The sequence below is a fragment of the Panthera pardus genome, unplaced genomic scaffold (assembly GCF_024362965.1).
Source record: "Panthera pardus isolate Hobbes unplaced genomic scaffold, ASM2436296v1 HiC_scaffold_12, whole genome shotgun sequence".
In the NCBI taxonomy this organism is placed as follows: domain Eukaryota; kingdom Metazoa; phylum Chordata; class Mammalia; order Carnivora; family Felidae; genus Panthera; species Panthera pardus.
This window is the reverse complement of record NW_026526677.1, coordinates 33,167,053-33,176,962: the sequence shown is the minus strand read 5'-3', so window position 1 is coordinate 33,176,962 and position 9,910 is coordinate 33,167,053.

Here is a 9,910-nt window from a genome sequence, read left to right as displayed (position 1 = left end):
TCAAATCCAGGTCTGTCTAACAGCTGGACCTCATGCCCACTGTGCTGTGTGCTTTCCTGAGAAGCAAAATCTTGCGCTCAAGAAAGTCATATTCTAGAAGCACTATTGCAGGGTTGACGACACGATGTGCCACTAGGGAGGTAGAACCAAAGTGGGACAGAGATTGCTTCTAACCCAGGAAATAGGAGAAGCTTTGTGGAGAGGAAGTGGCGTTTGATTTGAGTCTTGAAGGATTTATTTATGGAGAGGCAGGAATGAGAAAGGAAAAGCAAAGGGTTGGGGTGGGAGGGGCAAGGTAGAAGGGAAACAGGCAGTGGGTGTTTCAGTAACAGTAGATCCCGGGGTGTGTGCAGGAGAGCAGAGAGGGATGAGGACTGAAACCCTCAGTGAAGACACATCACCAGGGACCTCAAGTATGAAGCTCCATAATGTGCATCTAAAGTTGAAGATCCCTAACATGGTTCTTAAAAAGATCAAATGGGAAAAGAACAAAACTCAAAAATAGAACCTACGCCTGTGTCAATTAGTAAGAATTGACAAAATATGGGCTTATGTATCTAATTAGTTCTTTTCTGAAAAAGTTACATTAGTTTACTGAAGTAAAAGGCTTTTTTTTTAACCGCAAAGGGAACTAACTGATTTTGCAAACAACACGTTTGTTCATTTGAAGAGTTTTCTTTCTGAAATGTGACATAATTTCCATATCTAAGTAAAACGCAAATATAGGTATTTTCCCCTGACTGAATACATCTAGACTTTAAATTTTATTTGTGACTTTTTTTTTTGCCCCCCTCCTTCTTCCCTCCTTCTCTCCCTTCCTTCCTTCTGCTTGCATTTCACCTTTGTTCATAATTTGGTTCCTGGACAACTGATGTCTTCTCCATCTTTATTTCAGATTTCTCCTTCATGTTATGGATGTTTTCCTATGTTCTAATATTATATTCACTGTAACATGAACTCTCAGTCGCTAGGGCCCCAATGTTCCTAAAATGGCAGAGCCGAAAGGGATCATAGAGAGAATGTACTTGAACACCAGATTATAGCTAAGAAGAGTAGGGCCCACAGAGGGAGCACAACTTTCTCAAGAACATGGAGCCAGTTCAAGGTGGAACTGTGTCCCATCCAGTGCTCATTTCAGTGCACTGTCTGAACACATATATAGGCAGGACTTGGGGGAAGAATGTTGTTTCTTAAGAGTGGTTCATAGAGTCACAACAGAGCTTTCATTGCTGCTTCAAGACTTAGAATCCATGGAGCATTTAGAGCTGGAAGGAACCTTCAGATCATCGAATTCAGTGTCCTCCTTTTGTAGAATTCATGACCAAGGCTGAAAGAAGTAAGGGGGACTTGCCCAGATCACAGAGCAGGAAGGGCAGAGCAAGGTCAGGGATTCCAATCTGCTGACTCCCAGGCCCATGTTTTCTCTTTGTTCATGCTCATCCTTACTTTTCAAACTCTCCATTTCAAGAACCCATCTCTTTACAGTCACATATACTGAAAGGAATTCTGCTTCACATGCCTGGAAGAGCTTCAAGAGGAATGTATCGAAACCAGAAAGAAGCCATTCCTTGGTGTTTTCTCTGGTTGGTTCAGGTCGGCGAGTGGTGGGGATCGAGGTGTGGAAAGCTGGCCGATTCCTCATTAGCAAGTTCTTCATCCTTTCGTACCCAAAACGTATCACAGCTATTGATTTCTTGGTGAGACCAAAACCCCAAAGAGTGAAAGTGGAATTGGGATCTAGTGGAGCAATTCCCAACCCAACCAAAACCAAGACTGACTGCACGTCCACATAGCACTTCTGTAGCCACCATGTCCCTCATACTCACAAAGTGAACGTGCGGCGAAGGCTAGATGGCCAGACTGTGTTGTGGGTGTGACATGTGCGTATGTGTCCATGCATGTGTGAAAGCACTGTGTAAACTATAAAACACATACAACGGGAAAACAACAAAGAGAGAGCCGTGACTCTCCCTCACATTATGCTATCCTCTGTTCTCTGTCATGCATCAGACCCAGAGAAGCATCTCCAGCAACCACTCCTAATTTTCAACCTTGCTGCCCAATAAAATCACCTGGGAGCTTTGAAAACAATACGGATGCCTGAACTCCAAAGATTCTAATTCACTTTCCTTGGGATAGTTCCTAGACGTAATGATTTTTAATTTTTTTTTAATGTTTATTTATTTTTGGGACAGAGAGAGACAGAGCATGAACAGGGAGGGTCAGAGAGAGGGAGACACAGAATCTGAAACAGGTTCCAGGCTCTGAGCTGTTAGCACAGAGCCTGACGCGGGGCTTGAACTCACGGACCGCGAGATCATGACCTGAGTCGAAGTCGGCCGCTTAACTGACTGAGCCACCCAGGTGCCCCTAAACATAATGATTTTTAAAAGAAAGTCTCCAGGTGTCACATGTAACTAGGAGGAAGAGTCACTCAACTAGACTGTCCAGCAGCATTACCTGGTTGCTGGATAGATTCCTTGTGTGTCTACATAGGGCTAAATTCACTTAAAATGCAGTGTTACACTGTGGCGTGCAATTTAATGGATACCTGTTGAGTACTTTTCTGGGATGTGGTTAGACAGACTGCAGTGGGTGCACACATGAATGAAATATCCATGGCGCTAAAATTGCATTGGGTAAAACAAGGGGCTGAGTCACTTATAAAGTAACTACCACCTGGAGAGGGAGCAATTCCATTTTCCTTGGAAAATCCTGAAGACCTCATGGAATTGAATCTTAAAGATTCTATAAACAATTTTCATCTTCTTAGTAGACAATTCCTTTTTATGGAAGAGTATGTTTCATCGAAACGTTGCTTTCATAAGTTTGCCACAGTGTGTGAAAGAGCCTTGGGCCACTGCTTGGGTTTGGGAAATGGAAGCTTCTCTGCAAAATAAGGAGTGGGAGCAGAGCGGAATACTACATAGGAAAGAGGTCAAAAGAATGCTTGGTGACTTTTTGACCAAGAACAGAGGCTCATGAGGCCATTTGTTTTTTTTTAATGCTTATTTATTTATCTTTGAGAGGGAGAAGTGGCAGAGAGAGGGAGAGAATCCCAAGCAAGCTCTGAACTGCCAGAACAGAGCTCGATGCAGAGCTCAAACTCAGAAACTGTGAGATCATGACCTGAGCTGAAATCAAGAGTTGGACACTTAACCTACTCAGCCACCCAGGTGCCCTGAGGCCATTTTTTAATAAGAATATTTTTTAGACAAAATGTTAGGTATTATGGAATGTAAACCGCATCTTCCATGTTTACTAAGAAACAGTAAAATACACGTTGTTTACCAGTGAATTCTGTATGGAAAATACAAAGAAGCACCAAACCCCACTTTGAGATGGGCAGGATAAAACCAGAGGATACATATAAGATAACATCTTATGAGTAGTGTTGTCACATTTGTCAAATGAAATTATAAGATGCAGAGTTAAATTTGAATTGAAATAAACACAAATAACTTCTTTAATGATTATTTATTTTTGAGAGAAAGAGAGACAGAGCATGAGTGGGGGAGGGGCAGAGAGAGAGGGAAACACAGAAGCCAAAGCAGGCTTTAAGCGCTGAGCTGTCAGCACAGAGCCCGATGTAGGGTTCGGACCCATGAACTATGAGATCATGACCTAAGCCAAAGTCAACGCTTAACCCACTGAGTCACCTAGGCATCCCCACAAATAATTTTTTAATATAAGTATGTCCCATGTAGTATTTGGATATACTTATATTAAACAATTATTTATTATTTACCTGAAATTGAATTTCTTAAATTTTATTTATTTATTTTTGAGAGCAAGACAGGCAGAGCGAGCAGGGGAGGGACAGAGAGAGAATCTCAAACAGACTCCAAGCTGTCAGCATGGACCCTGATGTGGGGCTTGAACTCACGAACCATGAGATCACGACCTGAGCCCAAATCAACAGTCAGACACTTAACCGACTGAGCCACCCAAGTGCCCCCTGAAATTGAAATGTAACTGGACATCCTGTATCTTATCTGGCAATCCTACAAGAGGTTACAGTCAGGTGGGGCTTCTACAACCAGAGAGGGAAACAGGAAATGCACACAGGCACAGAGGAGCAAGAGTACAAGCTGTATTTGAGGAGGAGGGTGGGGTGGTGTGAGAGTGCAGTGTAGGGCGTGTTGGGGGTTGTCTGGACAGTAAAGTAGGAAGATAATCTAAAATCACATCCTAGAATGCCACAAAGGCCAGTCTGGCTGATTTATCTCTGTCAGCAATGGAGAGCCCTTCAACATGTTAAAAGGAGGCAACTGTGCTCCATCCATTCATCCATGCATCCATCCACCATCCACGTCAAGGTATCTGTGTCAGTGTGGTACCCTGGAAAGCATGTGTCCTCCGAATGCGTGTTCTGGGCCTGCTCTGCACTCACTGAGTGATGTCTGGCACGTCAGCTAGCCACTCTTGTCCTCGGTTCTTTGAGAGACGGGCATGATTAGGCCTCCAACCTACACTTCTCATCAGGAGTATCAAGATGAGAGACCATCGCAGAGCAGACAAGTCCACCTTGGATGCCTTTCGGGGACTTGTTTGCAGGTTCCAATACTGTGTGCACCAATTCATAGTCTTTTTACCCTAAAACGTTCCTCTCGATCTATTTCATCCTTTTGCAAAAGCACCGGACATTATCCCCCGGTGTGTTCACCAGGGAGGAAGGACTGCACCTCTTCTCCTGCCAAGTCAGCAAACTTGTGTGTAGGTAGGTGTTGCTACTTGTAAAATGTGTTATGAAACATTTTCACATTCATTATTTCCATTGAACTTTTAGGGGAGATCGTTCTGCTATCACGCGAGGGTAGACTGGGGAAGGGGTAACAGACTGGAGATAGAGAGCCCACCAGAAGGGTGGTAGGAGAGTCCAGACGAATCTAATGAAGACCTGAACCGGAGTAGTGGCAAGGTGTGCTGAAAATGAAAGGACCAGATGAAAAGAAATGACACAGAAATAAAAACAAAGGGACGTTGTGACACCCGCAATCTGGTCTCCTTGACACAACTTCCATTTCCTGTAGGTACATGTCCCGGAAAAGGGGGAAACCTGATGCCCCCTGGCAGTTTCAGATGACACCACCCCTAACTTTCCATTGGATAAAGGAATGCCCAAAATAGCCTCTGGTCCCACAGCCTTGCGATTACGGGGACTCAGATTCCTGTTCTGAAAACATGAGGAAAAAGCCAGGCACTTGCCCACTCACCCTCTAACCAGCTGACCTGGGGCATTAGCACCCTGGTGTCTGCTGACGCAGAGCATTTGCCAATTTCGATTAGCCCCGTGGCCTGGCTAAGCCGGGCATGTCCTGCTTTGCTGCTAACAGAAGCCTCCAGGAAGGGGCCATGAGACAGAGATGTTTTTCCCTACTAACCGTCAATCAAGACTGGCTGCCTGGCAGCTGGAGGTAGGCATAGGGGAGAGAGAAAAACTACTAGAAGGCGCGGAAGGCAAAGCCACATGTTAATCTAACGGTCACTTTGGGAAACAGAGAAACCGTTCCAATCAACACGGACTACTTATTTTTTTTCTCTTTGCTTGAACTTTATAAGGTTCTTTAGAGTCCAGCAGATCAAGCCAAGTCTTAGTGAAACAATGTGTGGGAGCTTGTCGCTGGCTCCGAGCAGGCTACCTGGGGGTGGGTCAGGTGATGATCTGCCTGCCTTCTGGTCTATGGGGTCTGTCCTCCACACCACTGGGCCACTTGACCTTCCTCTGTGGGCTCAGCCCTCCTGCAGCCGCTGGCACATCTCCTGTTTGGGCAGTAATTCTACCCTGGCTGGTCAACGGAACTACTAGAAAGCTTTTTTAAGAAAAACATATGCCAGGGCCCCACTCCCAGAGATTCTGACTGAACTTATCTGGGGTGGGACCTGGGCATAGGTATTTTTAAAAAATTCCTTAAGTGATTCAAATGTATACAGATCAAGGTCTAGAACCACTGGTCTGGTGGATAAGATTGGGGGCCTTGGCATTTGCGAGGGTATTTTGTTAAGTGAAAGGAAGTCAGAGAAAAATACTGTATGCTCTCACTTATATGTGGAATCTTAAAAAGCTGAACTCCTAGAACTAGAGATTAGAATGGGGGTTGTCAGGGGCTGGGGGGTGGGGGAAAGAAGAAATGCTGGTCAAAGAATATAAACTTCCAGGTCTAAGATGAGTAAGTTCTGGGCAATCTGATGCACAGCATGGCAACTGTAGGTAACAATACTGTATTGTTTACCTCAACTGTTGCTAAGAGAACAGATCTTTAATGTTCTTAGAAATGGTAATTATGAGAGATGATGCAGGTGTTGGGTAAGGCTATGGTGGTAATCATTTTGCAACATATAAGTATATCAAATCAACACATTGTACATCTTAAAGTTATACAATGTTATCCGTCAATTATATCTCAGTAAAGGTGGGAGCGAGGAGAAAAATGCCTGAAGATATAAGGTTATACTAGAATGCCAACAGATTGTGAATATAGAGGCAGCAGTAAATTTACTAAGATTTTTAGGTAGCATATGAATAATGAAAGAAAATAAAACAATTTTCTCATTTAAAAAAAATTGGGGGTGGGGCACCTGGGTGGCTCAGTCAGTTGAGCATCTGACTTCAGCTCAGCTCAGGTGAGTTCTTTTTAATTTTTTTTTTTCAACGTTTTTATTATTTATTTTTGGGACAGAGAGAGACAGAGCATGAACGGGGGAGGGACAGAGAGAGAGGGAGACACAGAATCGGAAACAGGCTCCAGGCTCTGAGCCATCAGCCCAGAGCCTGACGCGGGGCTCAAACTCACGGACCGTGAGATCGTGACCTGGCTGAAGTCGGACGCTTAACCGACTGCACCACCCAGGCACCCCTCAGGTGAGTTCTAAGCCTCACATCAGGCTCACTGCTCTCAGCGTAGAGCTGGCTTCGGATCCTCTGTCACCTTCTCTCTCTGCCCCTCCCTCGTTCACTCTCTCTCAAAAATGAATAAACATTAAAAAAAATACTTTTAAAAATTGGGAACCTTGGGATTATGTAGATGTGGCTTCCAAATCTGAATGTAACCTTTATTAACTGTGTGACCCTTGGGACAAGTGATTTAGGCTTGTGTATTGTTAGTTTCCTTATCTCTTAAATCTCATCTCTCATGGTTGACACGTATTTTGGATAGCATGTGAAACATCTACCATGGCATCTTGTACAAAATACCTCGGTAATGTAATAGTATTGTCTATGGCCAAACTCTCTTCCTTGTGTTCAACCACTTCCTATGCTAATCACCCCTCACTGGGCTTCTCACATATGGATCATCCGTCTACAGCCCATGGATATCACTCTCTACGCACTTGTCTATAGAACATTCTTTACCCTTTCGCACCCTAATTCTGCTCCAACTTGATGGGCATGTCCAGTCCTCAGCACTTTACTTTGTTGCCTGATTTATCCCACTACCTCTGAGATCTATTCTAGAGAAACTGGGAAACCAAGACAGCAAACCGAATTCATCTTTGGGGTCAGTTGCATTCAATTGGCAGTGACTACACAAAGCCCAATTTTAAGAAGGATTCTGAGGCTGAAACTCAGCTCAGCAAGGACTTAGTAGTCATGTCTGCCATACGCAAAAGCTGTGAAGGGGCGGTGGCACATGCCCCCTGCATCCTGTTGTCCAAGACCTGTCATCCAGACACAGCAGGGACAAGGTCCCTGACCTTTTTTTCTCTTCCACTAATCTCAAACACAGAATAACTTTGTAAATTTTTGACCTGGGGATGACTGGGCCTTCCTCAGTTTAGCAAGCGATTCCAGAACACGCTGTCTATCCAATGCTGGCAACTCAGAGGAAGCCCTTCTGATCTGCCATGAGGGTGAGGGGGGTGACAGCTGTCCCTTTCCAGGTATTGGAAACAGCTGGCACAAAGCTCTAGAAACCCTGCCCTCAGATTGTTCAGCACAGAGCAGTGTTGTGTCCGCTTTTGGAAGGGCCTCCATGCAACATGAGCCTGTGCATGTTAACCCTTAAAAGAGAAAGCCAGTGTTCTCTTGAAAGCTAAACATTGAAGGTGCCATTAGTGTTCTTCCTTTTTGATGGAAGCCCGAATCTTCTTAGATACATAGGTACTTTCCATTTCTTTTGTTTCTGTTTCCCTCCCATGTTCTTTACACTCTTTCCACTTTGCAGCAGTTAGCAGAGTGGCTCCAGACCCAGACTGCATGGATTCCAGTCCCTGCTCTGCTACTCACTGGTACCGCGACCTTGGGCAACTCCGTTGACCCCTCTGTGCCTTCCTTTCCTCACCTCTAGTATGTGAGTGCTAACACCGCCACCTAGATCTGCAAGAGGTGCCTGGAACAGTGCTTGCATAGAGAGAGCACTAACCGTTAGCATTGTGTAATGGTCTGGGTAACACGAGGCTGAATGGTGAGATAGGATCCTCCCGACGTGCCATGGCTATTCTTAGAAATGTGGCTGGGGCTCCTTGTTTCTCTTTCCGACTATGTGAGTTCATCCACTTCTCCCTGGCTTCAGTCCTTTCCATTCAGCTGGAATGGACACTTAAGGCTAATGGGCTTTATTTGGACTGGACAGTCTAGAAAAATGCCTTTTATTGTAGTATATCTCCTCCATTTGTGTATTGGCCACAGCTCAACGGCCAAGGAGTATTGTTAGTGGCTAACCAAGAGCTGCCTCTCTGAGTCTTCCAGAAAAGACAAAGTGCCCTGGATGCTTATGAAACACCGATGAAATGGGATCTCCTCTAAGAATCAGAGAATGTTAGAGAAGGATCTCTGATATCCATGCTAGGTGGGCCCAGTTCATCACCAGTCAATAGAATAAGAGCTTGTAAAAACATCTTGAGACCTTCCCACAGGTCTGTCATTTTTCTCAGTGCTTTATGTGTATTCACTCATTTGATCGTTACAAAAATCCTCTGAGGTAGGTGGTAGAATTTTTACCTGTCGTTTAGAAGGAAATTGGGGTGAAGAGAAGTTAAGTAACTTGCCCACAGATACACAGCCTCTAGTAGCAAAGCTGGGATTCAGACCCCAACAGTCAGGCTCCAGAATCTATACTTTTAAGTCTCATACTATGCTCCAAGAGGTGAGACATTGGATTCCAGAAGAAACGACTCCTCAGGTCACTAGGAAGGGAGGATGGACATAAACTGGGAGCAGAAGTACATTGAATTAGAAAGAAAATAGGGGCTTCTCAGAGATTCAGGCCTAAAGGCTCCTGGGCCGGGAATAAGCCAAAGTTGGGAGGCTGGCATGAAGAATTCCAGACTCCGCTGTGCCAGTGAGGTTTGTCTTCTAAGCTCCACTCAGAATGACCTTCCCTAAAGGTCAGCTCTGAAGAAGTCTGCTGTTGGGTATAGTGTTGCCCTGGTTTATCGCGTGACACACTTGTCTTCACCGCCATTGTCTGAAGAAAAAGGACACATCCAGAATGTTTGGGGCAGCAATGAGGCAAGCTGAGAGCAACATGTCGTTGGTGACAGCAAAGGGACTGAGATGCGAGCCCTGTTTGTTCAGAGTTCTGCGACAGTGATCCGCAGGACGAAGACGCTGTGGTTTGATCCAGGGTTTCCTGACTGTGCCTCCACAAAACACCCTGCATCTCTCTTGGCCAGGTACCACTGAATACGGAGTGACATAAAATAGGCAAATATCATTGTCTGGCTTCTGAAATTAAGTTTAGACGAAGTTCACCCCTTGAATGATATTTGGGCACCACCTCCAAGGCATTTTCTGCCTGATTGTCAAGCAGTTTGGTACCATTTTCATAGTCACATATGAAGTGAACACCTTCCCTGGGGCATGTGCCCGCTTCAACTTCTATGCAGGACCCAAGTGCCTCTGGATTTCAATTTTGTGGTAAGTGCCAAGCAGTAAGGGCATCAATGATGGAGACAGGGGATGGACAGT